The following is a 21,151-nucleotide window of genomic DNA, read 5'->3' as shown; positions in this document are numbered from 1 at the left end:
TAAAAGTGGTTCCAATTTACAGTTTGCTGGCCCAGAACCATTCTGTGGTATATCAAATTGTTCAATTAAAATGGACCTGAAACGCTGGGCTGAGCAGGGGGTGATATCCAATATGATGGATGTCATAAATTGCAATCAGTCAAAACGATTTATAACACCAAATGCTTATAAAACCAAAAAGCTCTTAAAGCTCAACAAGAGAGCTCTATGTACAATTTAGCGTGGTTCAAAAAATCGTTTTTGCTCCACACCACTCATTCGATTCATAACCAGATTCTATGTCTTCTCCTAAAATTTGAGCTAAATTGGTTGAAAATTGAGAGTGCACAAGCCCTTCAAAATTTTTATGGGAATTACTATGGGAAAACGACGTTTTTCATTCAATTGACCGTAACATTTCCCCATATGGCCAAGAGTGTTAGTTGACCCTTGATACTCCTAGGCTACTCTATCAGCTACAACTTTGCCGAAGACCACATTCAAATCGGACGGCTAATTTATTAGATATCGATTTTTATCCAACTGGTGAAACTTTAACAGTGATCGTTCAGCTTCCCAGCAGGCAACATTGCTGCACATGGCGCCAAAGATAGCACACAGAAATCATGGCTACTATGTTTCAAGGCAAATTGCAGTGATGCCCATCGAAAAGTGCAACCATCATGATCAAAGATTTTCATCTATATAAATAAAAATGGAATGGTGTTTGTATGTCACGAATAGGCTCGGGAACGGGTCAACAGATCGACATGATTCTTTCTCTGCAGCATTCCGCCATGACTCCGACGTGTTCGTACGAAAAATAATTAGGAAAAGTGACCGGGGCGGGAAGGCAAGAAAAACGGGGAAATCAGAAATTCCATTTTGAGGGGCATTTCTCATGAAACCGGATGTCAAAAAACTGAGTAGGCAGACAGTACGACGTTTGCCGGGACTGCTAGTTCTGGATAAAAATCAATAACTAAATTATTTATGAATCGTCCGATTTGAATGTGGTCTTCGACAAAGTTGTAGCTGATAGAGTAGCCTAGGAGTATCAAGGGCCACCTAACACTATAGGGTACTTGGGGAAATGCTACGGTCAATTGAATGAAAAACCTCGTTTTCCCATAGTAATTCCCATACAAACTTTGAAGGGCTTGTGCACTCTCAGTTTTCAACCAAATCAGCTCAATTTTTTGTGAGAAGGCTTAGAATCTGATTACGAATCGAATAAGCGGTGTGGAGCAAAAACAATTTTTTGAACCACGCTGTACATACACTGGCCTAGTAACTGGACACTGCCCGAGCAGGTATCACTTGAAAAGTATTGACCAAATTCAGAGTGATATCAGTCGTTTCTGTAATACGGAACGTGAAACCTTGGAACATCTGCTTTGTAGTTGTGGTGCTTTATACACGCGCAGGCAAAGATTTCTAAATAGTGGTTGCTTGCAACCCAGTGAGATCTGGTCTGCAGAACCTGGGAAGGTCTTGGGGTTTATTAATTCCATTGCATCTGACTGGGAGACGACGCGTCGTGGCGGAAGCTGATTACTTGACATATGGTAATTAGCTATCTAGATGCGAATATCAAAACGGGACATGCCACAATAGTTCAACTTATTGGACGCAGTGGTTTAACTTCCCCGACAGGGGAGGAAAAAAATAAAAAAAATCTCAAAACGATGCGAGAAAAATCCGGAAAAACCTATAACAATTTCAAGCAAAATCAATGAAATAAAGCTGGGAAGAATTCCTAGTGGAGTCCCTGGAAGAACCCTTGACGGAAACCCAGGTGACATTAAAAAATCACATGGGAAATCAATGAAGAACCCTGGGAGAATCTTTGAAAGAATTCCGGGAGGAATCCCTTTGCAATTCTTAGAATAATAATTAAAGAGATCTCAGGAAGAAGGAGCGGACCTGGTGTGATGGTTAAAGCACGTGACCAACAGGTTTAGGGACAAAACGTCGAAAGACAAAACGTCGAATGCCAAAACGTCGAATGCCAAAAGGTCGAAAAGCGTGGGTCCCGAAATGAGGGCTAAAAATCTCGTTATTACAGATAGAAAAAAAATCTCAGGAAGAATCCTGAGTAGAATATCGGAAGGAATTCCAGGTGAAATCTTGGAACGAATCTCCACATGAGTTTTGGAAATTGCTGAATATTTTCGCAGGCTAGATGTATCTCTGCGGAAGGCCTTGTATTCGAATCAAGATAGCCTTGATATTAGTTACATCAGCGCCATTGGTCATTTTTTGCGCGTTCTCAAAACGAATTTTATGTGACGATTTCTCTGGTGGTTTGGCTGATATTACGCCACCCAGCCAGTGTGAAAGTGTAATTATTCAGTGTAGTATCATTCCGGAGTTTTGGTGTGATGCCAGTAATCGCTGACTCGGTTGATCGCTCCACGTCGTTTTAAGTGAACGCGGCAATGAAATCAATCCTATTTCGGTCGTCGCTGCACCGATGTAGAAATAAGAATACAACCACATCACGGCAGACTATGAAGAACTTGGTGAGATCTTTCTAATTAAAAAAACCTCATTTTATTTATACATGGGATATTTACCATACCAAATACACGCCAGAAACAAAAATGCCAATTTTTGCTTCAGGAAGTGTTAATGCATTTCAGATATCCAATTGATATCCGGATGCATCAATGCGGGGCTTACTGTTTCAGATAACGACCTCAAGATGTACGTGGAAGCCCTGTCATACTTGAAATGGGTCGTTGGACGTGCAGTAGAGCTATCATCTTCCATCTCCAGGACTAAAAGTGTTTGCATCTATGAATACAAGTTAAACATAGGCACAGTCATTTTTCTTCCACAACAGCACTGCCGGTCAGTGGGAGATGGATTGTACGTACATACATACATACATACATAATACATTACTTTTATACACTTGAACGGTTTTGTTGAAGACGCCATCGAGATATTAGTAACAGATTTTTACACCCCAATGCCATTTCTTATTAATAATTCTATTACCGGGCCAAGTTTGGCCAGATAAACATATTTTCAGAAACATCATTTGAATAGTAGATTCATATCCATATGAACAACACCTCCAAAAAGACCAACTTCAAATTTTGAACCATGCTCGGTCGAGATATCAGGAAAACAAATCTACATTTTAAATTGGGCTCACAAACCGTTACATTATCTAATCTTTGCTGCAACATTTGCCTAGTGAACCAATTCTGAAGTTAATTGTTCACCATACCAGAAGCATGGATCTTCTGAACAACTTCTTCTAAGATAGTATGTTGAAATACTGTGTAATTCTCAAGATATTCTCTAAACAAGTTCTGTATTATAAATAGAACACTAGGCGGATACTTAGTTATGAAACGTTACCCTACGAACGTAGGCCTGAGGTTCTGTTATTCCAAGTAGTGTGGTTGATCTGGAACATCCCAAAGAAATAGGAATAGTTCGTGCAATTCCAAAGGGGTCACAGTTCATAGTTGTGTTCTTGGTGATTGACAGCTGTAAATGTCAAGGACTAAACTCCAGGATAGTTTGTACAACCTTGAATGTATAGTCCTCAAGCAGGTCGTTACTCTGTGTAGCCAATATGACAAATGTAACTACAGTAGACGTTCGCTCGGTGCAAACGCTTTAACTGCAATGCTTTTTAACTGCAAGTCCGCTAAGTGCAACAATTTTGCAGTTATCGTACCGCTATCTGTCAAAACGAAATGTCAACAGTGATGCGATGTTTTTCGTATGCACTTTTGTTGCATTGCGATGATTTCCGAATGCACATTGGCTGCATTCTGCAGCGACTGACAGTTCTTTGACGTCTGTCAGTTGTTGCAGTTATCGAATTTCATTCGGTAAGTGAAACGTAAACATGTTGCAGTTATCGAACGTCTACTGTAGTATAGATTCATTCATTTATTTAGTATTACATCAAGTTCAAGATAAAACTGAATCAACAATATTTCTCCATAATACATGATTCGTAGCTGTCAATCTCAAACCTCGGTCACGACCTACGCTCGCCAGAGCACACTCCATCTGGTCCGCCCATCTCTGCGCTCCACGCCTTATTGTGACAACTGGATTGGTAGCAAACACCAACTTTGCAGGGTTGTAGTTCGGCATTCTTGCAACATATCGTACTCATCGTATCCTTCCGGTTTTGACAACCTTCAGGATGCTAAGTTCGCCATAGAGTGCAGCGAACTCGTGGTTCATCCTTCGCCGCCACACACCATTCTCCAATACACCGTCGAAGATCGTCCTTAGTACGCGTCGCTCGAAAACTTGTAACCGTTCGGTTCCAAAAGGCATATTTGCTGGCTCCACCGCAAATCCCAATTATTTGTCCCACCCTAGAAGTCCAAAATGACAGCATAGAGTGAGGGATCAATCATGCAATTCGTTTGACATGTGAGGCACTCACGCTCTTTTTCCACTCATTTCTCTGAAGAGTGATACTACTTTGCAGCAGTTTGATCAATGTGTCATGACAAACGCTTGCCCAATGTATCATGATTTGATACATAGATGGTGCTAATGTAATTGCACGGGTTTACATTAAAAGGTGAGGCTTTCCCTATGTATGCAAATATCATGTTTGTTTGGAATGTTATTTGTACTCCGTCCTTACAATTTAGCTTATAAATACTCAGCCATTGCCAAGAAAGCTTCTTTTCTGTTCCAACCAGTGGAAGATTTAGAAGTGCGCGTCGTGTGTAGTTCAATCGTTAAAAAGTAAAATTGTTATATTCCTATGTGTTAAAACTTATTAATTAATGTGTTGCTTTTTATAGAAGTTAAAACTAGTTGTCCTTAAAAACTAGTAGTACGGGCAAAAGTACGGAAAAGTCCGATAATCGATGGAAAATTTACAATACGGTTGGTGTTAATTGTGAAATTGTATAAGCCTTTATTATATGAAAAGATCTTTTATAGTCCTTTGCTGAAAATGTGCCCGACCGAAAATGTTTGGTGAAGTGTATGAAAAAGCTTAGATAGAGAAAGGTAAATTGTGCAAAATGAATTGTAATTGTGCAAGTGGTAGAAGATGGCGTCGCATTAGGGTGCTAATCACTGTGAATAGGTCCGCAAGCGGGCCTTTCTCTTCTTTCTTTTCTTTCTTCGGAACAAGTTCCGAAAACCGCAGGACGGCCGAGGTGACAACACCCCCCCCCCTCCTGCTTCGTGCAAGCGCACCTTCCTTCCGTTACGCCAAAGTTGGACAGAAACCCGTTGGCCCATCCGTCATATCGGCCACTTTCATCCATTGCCCGGTCGAAGACCGGAAACCGCAAATTGGCCTGTGGTAAGCCATCCGATATTCTGGCCATCACCACTGCCCAACAGCTGCGAAGCGACCGTCAAGCCGCCATCTTCCGAACAATTTGCGACGTTCCATCTCCATTGTTCGGCAACCCGGGAAGAACTAGATCTTCATACAACGTCGGCCATCTTGGAAAGCCGACCGACTCTTGCCGACCGTGCCATTCGGTTACCTACGAACACCCGGAAGTGCCCGATGCCACCCAAGTAACATTTTTAGTTTTCTTATTGCCTACAAGATGTTGTTACAGTCAAACCGATAAAACTCATTTCAAAACTTAGTAATCCTAACAGCTCTAATAAAACCGTGTTAAAACTCTATAAAGCCCGAAAGGGCCCACCCTACAGGAGGTTGTTAAAACCATCCTTAAAACGTTCTATATGCTACTCGGTTTTATGACATATTCCTGTAGTCTGCTATACAGCAAAGATAAGATCTATTGTGTAGGCTGCAAGAAAATCAACAAGCCGTATCAATGTTCGTAAAACATCTTGAATGAACGATTAAAACCTTAAATTAAATCTGAGCTCAAAATCATCAAATGAATTGGAGTAAATTTCAAATGAATATAGATGAAAAAAAAAATAATATCGGTCAGCCATGTCCATGATATTTAATTGCAAATTTCTACGGCGTAAAACTCGATTTCTATAACAGAGAAACTCATGCCATAAAAGTTTACTCGTATAATGCAATAAATTACTACTGAATGAGACGAAGCGCCACGTCAGTTTGCAGTTTTGTCATATTAAAAATAAAAAGTGGGATTGAAGCTTACAAAACTATGCATTGAAATTTCAACCCAAACAACAACATGGCGTGCACAAGCCGCAAGCAGGAACAGAACATCGTGGCTAAAAAATATGGATGTCGTCAAGTTAAACCCTTTTGGTTTTAAATGAGATTGTTTAGGATCAGTTAGTGTAAAAGAAACCTGTTCTAGAGTTGCTGTTCTTTATGATTACGGAGCAAAGTGCAGCATGCGCCCACTTATTCTTAACGCATATGATTTGCGCTACTCAAGCACTATTAGGTTCTATGGAAAGGCGGGTTCAGACTGATTGTTCTTAAGAACTCTCCGGCTGGCTGATAGCCGTCAAATAATGTAAACAAACAGAAATTTCATTCGTTCTCTAGTTTTTCAGAAGTGTTTCGTTTTGTGCTGCTGTTTTATCTGCTCGAATGCTAGGTAGGTATATAGTGTAATAAATAACAATAATGTAATAGGTGTTCACTTCAAATAGTGGAAAAAGAAAATCATTAGTGATTGATTACGTTTCCGTTTGTGTTGCGTATCAAATCCATTTTCCACAAGAAGATCGCGTTGCAGCAACACTCCTAAGCTTGCTTTAATGCTTCCGCTCATAATCCCGAAAAGGTTTAAGATTACTTTATTGTGACTTTATGCAACCTAGTAAGTTTTAAGACCGATGCGATATGCCATGCATGCGGCTTTGAAAGAAGTTTTATGATTGAGTTTTAATACGTTCTTAACAGTCCGCTTAGAATAAAATTTTTGCTCGACAAAAAGAAAAGCAAATAAGTTTTATTGAATAGACTTATAGGTATCTACAAAGTGTTTTAAAGTTGCATGCGTCGTTAAGACTGCTTTACAATATATAATGCTTTATTAAACCTAAAAGGGTTTACAAAATCAATGATAAAACCTCCATAAATAATGTCTAAGAGCAGAAAGCATAGAATTTGTTACTTGGGCATCATCAACCTACTCTCCAGGCCTACACCGATACACCGCTACCGCCATGGATCCGGATCCCACCGAAAACAAGCGCAAGTACCCTATGTGACGTCAGTGTGAGAAATAGGAGCCAGGACTAATAAATAGTTTGTTAAGTTGATATTTGTGGTAGCGATTCTTTTATAAAACCGCAGCCATTGATTAATAAGTTTACACCACTTTCCTCTTTGTTCGTTTTCCGTGTTCCAAAAGGGAACATCCATGCCTCGTCCTCCACTGGTGATCGAAAATTAGATTTTTTGAGGTTTTTGAGCATCCCTATTGTAAGGCTTTGGTGTGTATCCGTCTTTACACGTGCATCCCCGCTGGGCACGTGTTACTTGTCCTCAGTGTTCTCTCTGTAAACGAGTTCCTTCCGAGGGTTGAAATGTGAAAAGGACTATGCTGCTTCAACGACCCTGTGATAAAATCCCTATCCAAGAGCGAGCATGTTTCAAACTTCGAGTGCTTGCAGGTCCTCCTCGAGCATAGTCCATGTTTCCGCTTCTGTTTATAACGTTCCACGTTCTGTCGGCTCCCTTGCTGCAGCATTACCGCCCGCGCTGCGTTCTTCTCCTCCAAAACCGTTCTGCACTCTTCGTCGAACTATTCGTTCCGTACATTCCGTTCCACGTATCCGATGGTGCTCTCGGCTGCGTCATTGATGGCTGCTTTTACTATACTCCAGCAGCCCTCTGGAGGGGCCATATCGAACTCACCCTCGTCTGGTAACGCTGCCGCGAGATTCTGCGCGTATGCGGAGGCGACATCCGGCTGTTTTAGTCGCTCTAGGCTGTACCGAGCATTGTTGATGGCGTAAAGTTTTGGGCGTAGTTTGACCATCACCAGGTTGTGGTCGGAGTCGATGTTGGTGCCACGATATGTAGGTCCCATCCCGACGTCGATAATGTCGGAGAAGTGCCGTCCGTCAATCAGAACGTCGTCGATTTGCGATTCCGTCTGCTGTGGTGATCTCCAGGTGTAACGATAAGGGAGGCTGTGTTGGTAAAAAGGGCTATTGACCATACGTAGATATTTTTGGAGGCGGCGAAATCGATGAGTCGTAGGTCGTTTTCATTCGTCAGCTGGCTGGCGTTGAATCTTCCTATCGTGTCGGTTTGAATTCCTGCTTCTGGTGCTCAAGTGGACTCAAGTGCTCAAGTCTAGGTCTCTTATGATGATTTTAACGTGGTAGCTTGGGCAGTGGATGTACTCGCGTTCTAGCTGCGTGTAGAATGCTTTCTTGTCATCATCAGTGCTTCCGAAGTGTGTGCTGTACACGTTGATTATGCTGAAGTTGAAGAATCGGCACTTGATCCTCAACCTGTATATTCTTTCGTCGATCGGCCGCCAACTGATCACGTGCCTCTGCATGTCGCCCATTACCTACTATGAAAGCTGTTCCCAGCTGGCGTGTGTTGCCGCAGCTCTGGCAGATGGTATGATTACCTCTAAACTTTCGCATCTTGGATCCTGTCCAACACACCTCCTGCATCGCTACGATATCGAACCCACGGTCCTTCATAAGATCGGTGAGTATGCGGGTGCTCCCAATGAAATTGAGAGATCAGCAGTTCCACGTACCGAGTTTCCAATCGCAAGTTCTTTTTGTTAGCTGGAATCGTTGCCGTTGGTATCATTTCGTATTATTCTGTTGCTGATTTTCCGTTACAATGTTTTTTTTACGGCTGGCTCGTAGGGCCTGACACCAATCCCCTATTTTTCGCAGGACCATAGTGCACAGTTGAGCTTAGAGTCCTTTCCTGGCACTCGGACGTTGGTCGGTCGCGGGATCAGACATTGTTGTGAGCCGTTCCTCCTGGAGAACAGACGCCAGGTTTGTAGAACAACCAAAGTTCCCACCGATTACCCGAGGCCGAGGTTGCTCACAGCCCGGCTGGTACCACGCCGCGGTAGGGATAGGAGTTGCTGGGTAGAGGCTAAATACACAACCTTAACCATGTATAGATCTGAAGTTCTAAACTCAAAGATAGTTTGGATGACCTAGAATATGAGTGGCTTTCGAGTTTCCAAGAGGTTCTCGTATGATAGCAGATTGTACAATGGTACAATTTGTTGCTAATACGAATGAAGTTACTCCTTTTGATTTGAAGGACTGAATTTCAGAATAGTATGGATGGAACACCTAGAACATCCCAAGATATGTAAAACTGTGCCAGTATGTGGTACTGCCAGTGTAAAACTAAATTAGATAGTTGAAGCGGAATCTTTCACAGATTGTTTTTTTAGTCCAGGGTACAGGAGTGACCCGTGAAACTTTTCGAAATTTGTACATTTGGGCCAGTCCATTATCGCACAGCGCCATGGAAAATCATGGTGTGCAAAATTGCGTAAGGGTTTCGGCTGAACTACTCAGTTCATCCGGATCTGGCTATGAATAGCCGCAAGGCACAAGGTGACGGGCTCTCATGCCTCTTCCGTTTGTGAACATAAATCTCATACTCAATCATCTTCCGTATGGAGGAGGTGTATTGAGACAGACACTTACATGGGACGGCAGATAATGAAGCGGTGCCACTACACTATGTCGTAATCTAAAGTGTGTATACTTTGAATCGAAGAAGGTGTAACATATGTACGTACATGTAGGTTTGAAGATGCAATTTTCCCCATCGGATCAAAGAGGTGCTGTTGCAAATCCTCATAAATTAGACTGTCCGAGTCTGCCGATCCCACCATCAACGTAGTAGTTTATCGCACCTCCCTCGCTCGTTAGCATTGCGAGCCCTACAGGTCAATATAGGGAGTGAATTATGAATCCTATGGCATATTGTCGTCGCGGTTGAAACCCATAGTTTCACCACACGCGACAATCGTCTTTTTCCAAATCCATACGGGAAACCTAACGTCGGACATAGTGCGCTGGACAGCGGATCTGGTCCTGTATAAAGTGCACTATGCCCGACGTACGTCCGAAGCACGGTTTAGGAGAAAAATGGATTTTCGCGTGTCAAAAATTCCGGTTTTCAATTTACGAGCAATACATAGCTAACTGAATCAAACCTCCCAGGATGGGAACCCTTTCGCGTGAAACATTGTTCTGCCCGGACGAATGCCTTTCTTATACCTTGATACAGTCAACAACGTTCTAATCCGACGCGCAAACGCTCATAAAATCACGTCTCACCGATAATCGCACGCCATAGGAAAAATTAGCACGATCGAACTTCGTCGATCATCGGCTCGGAACCACTACCGCGCAGCGGTCAATTATGGCGTCAACTAAGGACAGTCAGTCGGCTAGCTTGCGAAATGCGACTGAACCATGGTCGTGAAATTTTCCCGGCCCTCACGTCCGTCGATCCATCCCATCCGTCTGGCCATTGATCACGGTGTGAATAGGTTGGAACTGAGTCATGTCGATGAGAACTTCCCCCTTACACATGTGTCGATCTCATTCGGTATCTTGAGAATCTCCCATCGGCATCATCATCGGTTCAGATCGCGTCATGTTGCTTCTGCAGAACTGCTGAAATGGATTGCTTGTGGGAGAAACCGCGTAAGTCCGCGAACTTTGTCAGAAGAGAACAATACGGTACATTTAATATTTGACTCATGTTTTGAAACTCGCTTAACACTTATAAAACATATCAAATTAAACAAAGTTAATGATAAAGTTCTTCATCTTCATATTAACATCTTGACGTAGCCTCTGAACTACTTTTAGTTGAAGTTATTGGAATCATTCAAAGTTCATTCTCTACAATTTGATGAAATGAGCATTTTCATGGTTCCTCAAACAAACGCTCCATAAAGTTTCTTCCTGACGACTAGGTAGCTTTGCTCTCGATTCTGAATGAAAAAAAAAAAAAAAAAAAAAACTGCGTGACGAGATGCAGTTGGTCGTCGCCGTCGCCGTTTTGAACCATATGCGTGGCAGAGTGCGTTCATAATTTCGAACAGGGCTATAAATAATTCAAGCACACAGGGGCTGATGATCTTTCTGTGGCACTTCGGTTGCGGGCCTGGCCGTTGGCTGGCTGACTGCGGTGTTTAGTTAGACTGGTTCGGTGGACGATCGGTGGTCCGTCAGATGGATGGGAAAAGTCCCGTGAATCAGTTGCAGAGTTGCAGAGAACTCGGGCGGTTTCCACCCGACCCGGTAGACGCAATGACGGTTACGGTCACAGAGGCGCGCGAGCGGGATCGGATAGGAAAGGTCAGTCTTAATTGAACCATGGAATCATCAGAACAGAACGCGCGTAGACTTTCGCTCAAATACGAACGCGCGCGCAGTGATGATCATCACTCACATCTGTCTGCTCCAGCTTTGCAATGACTGAGGCTACTCGGTCGCTGTCGCTGCTACTGTGCTGGATTGTTAGACATAGAACGATGCGATAATGGCTAGATCGTATGTCTTGTGACAGGGGTTGTTAGGGTTTGCAGATGATGGAGCAAATGCAGCCAGGCTTTTGTAAGAACATACCAGGATCAACATTTAATTTATTTTTTTTCGGTGTGTTTGTTGGTGTGTTTAGTGTGTTTGCTGATAATGAACATATAATTTGGGAGAATGCAGGTAGGTTTATCATATGATGCAGGAATTATTGTATGGTGTATAACCGTTGCAAGATCTACAAAAGATGGTAAATACAGTTTTCCATTCCAGATTTTCGGCCACCCAGATCTGCAGCGATCAAGATGGAGAAACAAACTAGATGAATTATGCAGGCAGCTGTCTTAACATAACCAAATAATATTTTGTGCGCCTGAACGTTTACCAAACGTATCCTTTGCAGTTTAACCTTCCACTAACAACACCCGAAGTCCCGTGACACATAGGCCTGAGAGCTCGTAGAGTTGTCTACATCTTTCTTAGGTGTCCAACTGACCATCATTTTGCTTCCCTCAGCAGTTGCAAGGACGTGGCCAGAACAGTTCTCGACCATTAGATGATTGCGTCAGTCTAGTCTAAGAGTCAGAAATTAATCCCAAATCTTTGTGATTCGGTTCCTACGGGAAGAGGGCAACAGCGGTCTAGGACTGTACCACCTACGAATTTGTGCGACTCGCTTAAGGTGAAACTGGAAGCATTTCCTCACTTTTTGTTTTTTGATTTTTTTTTATTAATTAACGAAGCGATATTTTCAAAATCTGTTTTCATACTCAGTATGAGGAAGGATCAAGGTATCTCCTGATTTTTTTCAGATGGAAAATGTTTTTTTAAGTGAACCATTTTCGAATGAAATTTCGAAAAAATATGGTGTTTAAAAAATTGATAAAAGTTTTACACATGAAAAAAAAAATCCAGGAGATAGCTCGATCCTTCCTCCAACTGTGTATGAAAATCGATTTTGAAAATATTTCTTCGTTACTCAATAAAAAATTAAAAAAAAAAAACAGAAAAATGAGAAAATGCGTCCAGTTTTGATTTAATGCTAATGCTAATACTAATAATTTGTAACTTGGAAAGCATAAAAAATAAAAAGTCATAGATTTCTAAAGATTGTGAACACCCTGGTGCTAATTCCCGATGTACTGTTTTGTGTAGAATAGAGTAGGATACGATTTACCGCATAACCGTTCCCCCAAAAACCCTCATAGTATGATGCTCAAACTCTGATTCGTATGCAGAAGGTCCCGGGTTCAATCTCTGGCCCGTACCTTTCCTCCTAGTTTGTATCATTCTATCTACTTTCTCGCTCTCTCTAGCTCTTCTCTACACACTCTTAGAAAAAATCATGTAAAGTTAAGTTCACTTGGATGCACATAAAAGGAGCGGACCGTTTGACACAAATTTACGTCTTCTATCACAAATAAAGTCGAGCTAGCAATCGCTAGAGCCGAAGCGAAAGATAAAACATATGAAAGTAAAAAAAATGATGCAAAGTTCTACGAGAAGCTGAACCGCTCGCGCAGAGGCTTCGTGCCACAAGCCGACATGTGCCGAGATAATCATGGGAATATTCTCACGAGCGAGCGTGAGGTGGTCGAGAGGTGGTGGCAACATTACGATGAGCACCTCGATGGCGACGTTGCAAGTACCGAAGGTGGCGTGGTAACAGATCTAGGAGCATGTGCAAAGGACGAAAGACTTCCGGTCCCTGACCTCCAAGAGATTGAGGAGGAGGTTGGCCGGTTGAAAAACAACAAAGCCGCTGGAGCAGATCAACTACCAAGCGAGCTTCTAAAATACGGTGGAGAAGCACTGGTGAGAGCACTACACTGGGTCATTACCAAGATTTGGGAGGAGAAAGTATTACCGGAGGAATGGATGGAAGGTATCGTGTGTCCCATCTACAAAAAGGGTGCAAGTTGGATTGTGGGAACTACCGCGCGATCACACTACTGAGCGCTGCCTACAAGATACTCTCTCAAATTTTATGCCGCCGTCTATCACCGTTTGCAAGAGAGTTCGTGGGGCAATATCAGGCTGGATTCATGGGTGAACGCGCTACAACGGAGCAGATGTTCGCCATCCGCCAGGTGTTGCAGAAATGTCGCGAATACAACGTGCCCACATATCACTTGTTCATCGATTTCAAATCGGCGTATGATACAATCGTTCGATTGTAGATTGGCAGATTATGCACGAATACGGATTCCCGGATAAACTGATACGATTGATCAATGCGACGATGGATCGAGTGATGTGCGTAGTTCGAGTATCAGTGACACTCTCGAGTCCCTTCGAATCTCTCAGAGGGTTACGGCAAGTTGATGGTCTTTCGTGCTTGCTGGTCAACATTACTTTAGAGGGTGTAATTAGGAGAGCGGAGATAAACACGAGTGGAACGATTTTCTCGAAGTCCGTTCAGCTGCTTGGTTCAGGCTTGGCATTGGTCACCGTTAATACTCACTTTCAAATTGACCTGAGCATGTATTCGTTTTCACTGCCACACAATCGCAATAGGCTCATGAAATCGCCGTACAGCGTAGTCAAGATGAAAAAACAAATTGTTTGTCGGTTGCGTTGTTACCTCGGGGACTTCAACAATCACGATTATGTTTTGAGTGACGTTCGGAGTTCTCGGTCTATTGAATCGATGGTCATGACGGTCGCGACAGTGCTGCAGTAGTATGTGGTGCTTTTTGGATTAGGTACCTAGAATTTGGAAATGCATTCTAAACTCGATAAAGAAATATATAAGTAAAAAGAAGGCTTTCCCAAAGCTACACATTTTGTAGTGATGAGTCCGGCTAATTTGCATGAATGGCTAATGACGCAGTATCATAACTATCGAGGCCATAACGTTCCAGGTCTTATGGCGATTTTTTTTCGTGAAATAACGTCCAAACAAGCAGATGCGTCAAAAAGTCCTAGGAAAAAAGGAACATAGGATTCTATGACGCATCCCAACTTTTGGACATTTTTTCGCATAAAAAGGCGTCTTGAAGATCGGGAGATTGTAGCCCCAGATGATCCGCCGGGGGCCTAAGTTACATTACGCTTCGAGGGGGGGGGGGATTAGAATCATTAGAAACCCTACATTGATTGAATATGTTGCTTGTCTCCACATTTTTATTGAATTTATAAGATCTCACAAGTTCCAACAGTACACGTTTATTTTAGGTTTGATTTACTGAAAGACACACACGAAGTTGAAATAAAACAATCACACCGTACGCCGAGTGCCCGGCCTTTGTGAAAACACGCTGGTTGTGCACAGTACAAATGGTGTTACATCCTAAAAGACGTGGCGCTTGTTGGCGCAATTTCTCTAAGCTCCACCACTAGATCAAAAGCTTGAGTTAACATCAACAATTCACGGCAACTCTGGTTTATATTCCTTTCTTGGCGTTCCCGAACCTGTGATTCGGTTCTAGTAGTTTCCAAAGCAAGTATCAATCTGCAATATTTAAACGTTTATATAAAAATAATATTAATTATAAATCATACCAACTCTACAGACGGCATCAAATGAAACCTAGAATTTCAAGAAGGACAGTATCCTTCATTGACGGTCAAACGAGCGATGGTCAAGACGGGTGATGGTTGAATAACGAAAAAAGTCGTTATGGTTACCTATGGCATCTGGGTCGTGTCGATGTGCTTTGGGTAGGTGAAGCATGGTTGCTACCATCGCATTCGTTGGCGACGCATCACATGGGCAAAACCCTAGCATGCTTGTGAACCTCATGACTAATGCCAAGCCTGGCTTGGTTTCGCTGATGATATTGATATTATTGCTCGTAAATTTGAGACGATGGCGGAGACGTACATCCGACTAAAGAGTGAAGCCAGGCGAATCGGATTAGTCAATAATGTTTCGAAGACAAAGTACATGATGGCGAAAGGCTCCAGGGAGGAATCTCCGCACCCGCCACCCCGAATTTATATCGACGGTGATGAAATCGAGGCGGTTGAAGAATTCGTGTACTTGGGCTCACTGGTGACCGCCAACAACGACATCAGCAGAGAAATTCAGAGGCCCATTGTGGCAGGAAATCGTGCTTACTTTGGACTTCGCAGAATTCTACGATCGAATAAAGTTCGCCGTAACACGAAGTTAACTATCTACAAAACGCTGATTAGACCGGTCGTCCTCTATGGGCACGAAACATGGACCCTACGTGCAGATGACGAACGTGCCCTTGGAGTTTTCGAACGGAAGATGTTGCGTACCATCTACGGCGGAGTGCAGATGGAAGACGGGACTTGGAGAAGGCGAATGAACCACGAGCTGCATCAGCTGCTGAGAGAATCAACCATCGTCCATACCGCGAAAATCGGGAGGCTACGGTGGGCGGGTCACGTCATCAGGATGTCGGATAGCAACCCGACTAAAAGGGTTCTAGCCGGGGCCCGTGGCGTAGGCTATACGTTTGCTTCATAAGCAGATGGTCATGGGTTCGATCCCAGCCCCGGCACTTTCGTCAGTTGCTCTTTCCCCCTGAGAGCAGCTGCCACTGACCCTCTTCTGAGCCCATGGCTCAAATGAACCCGGATACACTTGGACATCGACGAACAGGAACAACCAACAGTCATACATCAACATCCTCGAGCTCATCATTCTACCATGATAGGGTAGAAAGTAAAAGCAGCGCAACGGCCACCAGTTCGATGTAGTACAATTAGAAATAGAATACATTTAGGCGCTATACAAAGTGTATGTACAACAGCTTCCAATTGGAATCGCTCACGCAGTGTCCTAGTTGACAATAGAGTTGTAAATTAGGTTAAGTGATTGAAGAATAAAAATGGTTCTCGAGAGTCATCCAACCGGTACAAGAAAACGAGGAGCGCAGCGAGCTAGGTGGGTCGACCAAGTGGAGGACGATCTGCGGACCCTACGCAGAGTGCAAAACTGGAGAAGAACAGCCATGGACCGAGTGGAATGGAGACGGCTACTATGTACAGCAGAGGCCACCCCGGCCTTAGCCTGATCGGTAAGGTAAGTAAGTAAAATAATGAACTGGATTAGAACTCTGGTCCGCTGATTGAGAGGCACGTACTTTACCTCTTGGCTGTATCACCGAGTAGTGAGACAAGCAATAAATGTAAAACTATTTCTACCTATCTGGTCAGAGTAAAAGTGGCGCCAAATCGGGCAACTGCATCGTTGTTCTGCGACCCGGATAGTTTTTTCGGATATTTTTCGGATATTTCATCCAAAGGAACACCGCCTTGGCGGCAGACGATACGTTACGTCTGGGACAAATGTGGCCTATGCTGTGGGCTCATTCGGATGAAAAAACGGAGCATAGTTAATTCCCAGAAGAAGGCGCAATATAGCGACCGAAACGTCGGATGAAAGCTTAAGAATCCGTTTTAGAGTTATTCCTCGAAAGACTGAACGCCATACCTCCCAAACATAATCATCAACAGTCGAAATTCGAAGAAAATATGATAGGAACTAGATTTCTTAAGGCTTAAACTTTTATTATATTTTGTTATAATATTGATCCGATCATAACAAAATAGGTTATTATATTGATTAGACCGGTGTACTTTTTGTTACAATTTTAGTTATTTTAACATCATTCTGCACCTAGTTTATAACATAATAATTTGTAGAAAATTTTTATTACATCATAACACAATGTGTTATAAATTTGATAGATTTTTCTAGTCGGGTAGACCCCTAACGCGTAAAAGTTATGCAACCAAAGCGAACTGTGTCGCTTGACCTTCATAGTAATCTCCACACAATCTATCACCTTACGAACACGATAAATATCCCCTATCCATGGATCGCATCACCGACCCAGCGGTGCGGGTTGTGGGGACGCAGAGTGCTCTCGGTATCTAGTAGCAACAACCAGTACACTCTAACATTCCTTTCCAGCTGACTATAAGGACTTGGCCGGCGCCGTTATTGATCAATAATGTATGAGCTGCTAAAAATGCACTTCGAGAATAAGTGGAGTTTGCCAGTCTCTTATTCAGTTGGATCTCAGTGCAACTGGGTTGTTTAACGAATTAAATATTGCCATTTTTTTAGCCTAATCGGGAGAGCAAATTTTTCTGAGCAAAAGGTGATTTTATTGCGTTCCAGTTCTTTTGTCTTGATGGTTAAATAAACAAAACAGTTTTAATTTCCGTGGATAGAATGACAGTTCAATCGATAAAATGACAGTTCGCCCCGAACAAAACATTTTCCCCATACAAACTTCAAATGTATTTTAAAAATAGTTCCCGGGCACCAAAAATGATGAAATTTTGGATTTCGACTAAATTTTTGACGGAGATTCCGATTATGCAATAATCTGGATATCCCTAAACAACCCAATTGGTACCAGTTTAGATCAATCATGGAGGAGCAACTATTGACATGTATAGTCAGAGGCAGCTATATTGTCGCTCAATTAAAAATTAGAAATAAGCAATAAACTTGATCAAAAACGCCTAACACTGTGTATGGGTGAAGCAATAAAAATTCAGGTTTTTGTTGAATAACTGGAAATTCTATGGATATCTTTCAACAGTTTTTTTGTGCAGATGATAAAAAGAAGGAACATCTCTCTGTTGTTAAAGACTTTGAATGTTTTTAAATATTTTTTTCTATGAGATATTGGCTATTGCTAGTTTTTGCCGTTTCAGTGCGCGTTAATATGTTAGTCATAGTCAGAATTGATCAATTGATCGTTGATCGTGATCGTTATCGTGATCGTTATTGTAGGTTTGCATCTGGCAAACTGTCAGATAAGGTAGCGAACCACTTAAGCAGCAGCCGGTGTTTTGGGCACTTTTCGCTAACTCAGTCAATTCCAAACCAATTGACTTGAAATTTTGTACACGGCTAGATACTATACGTATCTCATCGCGTTCCAAAAATTGTGTCAATTGGTTCAGAATTGACTGTGTTATAGCATAGCATAAAAGTGCCCAAAATAGGACCCCTGCCGAGATGGTTCCACTTCCCTATTAGAATTTCGCTTTACTTAAAACATGGATTGCACGGTTCTTCACCAAAGCGAAATTGGAAGCATTTCCTCATTTTGGTTTTTGATTTTTTTTTTTAATTTAATAACGAAGCAATACGGAAAACTTGTAATTAATTAGAAGGCACAGAACGTTGCTAATTGACAAATTTAGAGATGAATTTGTGAAAAAAAATCGCGTTCTAGTGAGATTCGAATACGGAGTGCTAGACCAGCGCTTTAACCAACTAAGTCTGTGTTGCTTATTTTTTAATGTCTTTGCTTTTGTGAATTTTAACCTATTGCTAATTCGTCACACAGTTTGTGTTACCGGTATCTAATTTAGAATTCGTCGAGAATAATCCAGTGGATAACTGACACTGAGGAACTGATTACACTCATTCGAAGACTATTTATGGGTTTTTCATTAAGTATAGAAAAAATAAATCATAAATGTAAAAAACATGTTTCAAATATTATTCAAGCAACTCTAAGTTTATTCATTTGTTCTGTTATAGATTTGAAGTTGCTTAACCGATTATATTGGTGTAAAAGTATGAAATGTGGGAAATTTTAAGTACGATTTGAAAAACTTAGAGTTGAGAATGGAGAATCTCAAGTATCTTTCCAAATTGATGGAAAACAGTTTTGCTTAGATAATTTCAAATTTTAACTTCAAATGTGTATCTCGAAAATGGTAGATTTTAGGAAGTTATTTCTACACTAACATGTGAAAAGGGCTCTCCTGGGCGCATTTCAGTTTATTTTTGAAATTTTACCCCGTTAACAGATAAAGGGAAGTCTGCTATACTGATGCTGGTGAAAGATTTCATGAATAATTGCGAATGCCTACGCACAAAAACTACTGATCGATAGAACCAGGATTGAAAACAGAACAATACGTCGGGTGCCTGAAATTTTTGCCAGTCTTGGTATGGTATGGTTATACGAACTACCAATTAAACGCGTGTTATTTCTACCAATAAAATAAAAAAAATGGTTTTTGAGATATTTAAAATTTTAGATTTATTTTGGATTTATCTCCTAGAAGCATATATTGAAAGTTTTAATACTATTTCTATAAAGCCTATGATAAATCCCCTAGAATTCATTCTCAAATAGTTTTTTCACATTGCCATCTCTTCAAAAATTACTCGAATGTCGAAAAAAATGGGTGGATGCTATGCTTGTGGAGAGCGTTTGTCTATTGATTTTTTTTCTTCAACCTCCTTACGTGCCATTTACAAAACAAAAAAAATTGGGTTGGGAGTTCCAAAAATAACGAAACTGTAAATTATGATATGAACAATGTACATAAATTCAACAAGAAAGGATGCTCCGCAATACCCGGTCTGCAAACCCCCATACCATATGCTACATAAAACAATCATGTTATATGATTGTAGGAGCCGTATATTTTGTTTAAATCAAATGCACACTGTTGACTTTTGTGTTGCTTCCCAGTCCCTCCGTTCATTCATTCATAACGAGACGAGTTGCCCACCGAGATGAGATGAAAGAATGCACCGGAAATGGTTTGCTCTCGGTTTTCATTTCGACTAAGGCGAAGAGACGTTCTCCGCCCAACCAAAACGCGTGCCCCGATTCATTTTTTTCGTTTCGCTAATGAGCCAACAGAGGGGCATTGTTTATGCTAAAGGAAATATTTTCAGAAAAGCATTCCGAACAATTTGACAACACAAGCGTCCGGAATATTTGTGCGTTGGATTGCAAACCGTGTGTGCCCCTAATTGGATCGGAATCCATAAATTACCACGCCGCGAAGATGAAATCATAGCTCACTCACTGCTACCTACTGTATGCAAATGGTTTTTCTTGGATGGGAGGGGTTTGGCTGGGAAAGCGATTTCATCTCTCTGCGTTAGGTGGAGATGTAAGTGCAAGGGAGTGATTTCCGAACCGATTTAAGTATATGTCAGTTCGGACAAGTGCCGGCGATATGGCGATAACGGTATGATAAAGACCAGTCGAAATGACAGGCTAGGAATGCATGATAAGAACTAACTGGTACCTACGTACATACACATAGTGGACAGTATTGGTAAAATCACACTCAAAGCACACTCATGAACTGCTTCTGCGTGAGCAAACTCGCGCGCGATTTTGAATCATTTTCTCGCGCGCGAGATTTTCACGCAAAATCTCGCTCTCACGAGTCAAGCGCCGAAATCTCGTTCGCTTGTAAAACGAATCCAAATCAATTTGAACAACATCCAATGTTGTTGTACGATAGGGTTGCTTTTGCTCTATCATATAATCCTAAAAACTTCGATGTAAATAAGAAGGACACCAAGAAATAACGCAATGAGTGAAATCGCGAGTCAACTCATGCATGATTTTTTCGGCGGTGAGTTTGGCGAGTCAAGAATCGCGCGTGAAACAACTCAAGCATGAGATTTGAGATTTTGAGTTTTTACCAACACTGATAGTGGAACTCTTTTTTCACATTATGAGTATTGTTTTGTGTGTTTTTGTGGTGCATTCGGAATCTAACTAATGCCGCTGGGAATTGTATAACCACGATTTGTAATTATTCGATGAGTAGTTATTGTTTAAGAATTGAAATGCTTTGATATATGAAAGAAGATTATCGGCCAATTTTTTTTCTTCAGAGGTTCAACATTCGATACACGCAACTTTGTGCGAAAACTTATTCTTGAAATATTAAAGTAGCGAACTTAGTAGTAGAACATCTAATCATAAGTCAAGTCTACCTGTATTTATAAAAATGGAATTCAGTGTTATAATTTCTATTT

The 21,151-nt window shown here is 41.7% G+C and overlaps 1 protein-coding gene and 2 long non-coding RNA genes across 3 annotated transcripts in view; 2 read left to right on the top strand and 1 right to left on the bottom strand.

The window, feature by feature from the left end:
- The window catches only part of LOC109418850 (matrix metalloproteinase-2-like), a 513,298-nt gene that overhangs the window by 353,943 nt on the left and 138,204 nt on the right, over positions 1-21,151 (top strand). The gene's annotated exons all lie outside the window — the stretch shown is intronic.
- The window catches only part of LOC134292195 (uncharacterized), a 163,813-nt gene that overhangs the window by 66,354 nt on the left and 76,308 nt on the right, over positions 1-21,151 (bottom strand). The gene's annotated exons all lie outside the window — the stretch shown is intronic.
- On the top strand, positions 4,270-5,290 carry LOC109419581 (uncharacterized). Its single transcript, XR_009999002.1, has 4 exons — positions 4,270-4,719; positions 4,779-4,863; positions 4,921-4,989; positions 5,069-5,290. It is a non-coding gene; the product is annotated as an uncharacterized LOC109419581 (long non-coding RNA).

The sequence above is a fragment of the Aedes albopictus genome, chromosome 3 (assembly GCF_035046485.1).
Source record: "Aedes albopictus strain Foshan chromosome 3, AalbF5, whole genome shotgun sequence".
NCBI lineage: Eukaryota > Metazoa > Arthropoda > Insecta > Diptera > Culicidae > Aedes > Aedes albopictus.
The sequence above is the reverse complement of the archived record's forward strand: the minus strand, read 5'-3'. Positions and strand labels throughout refer to the sequence as shown.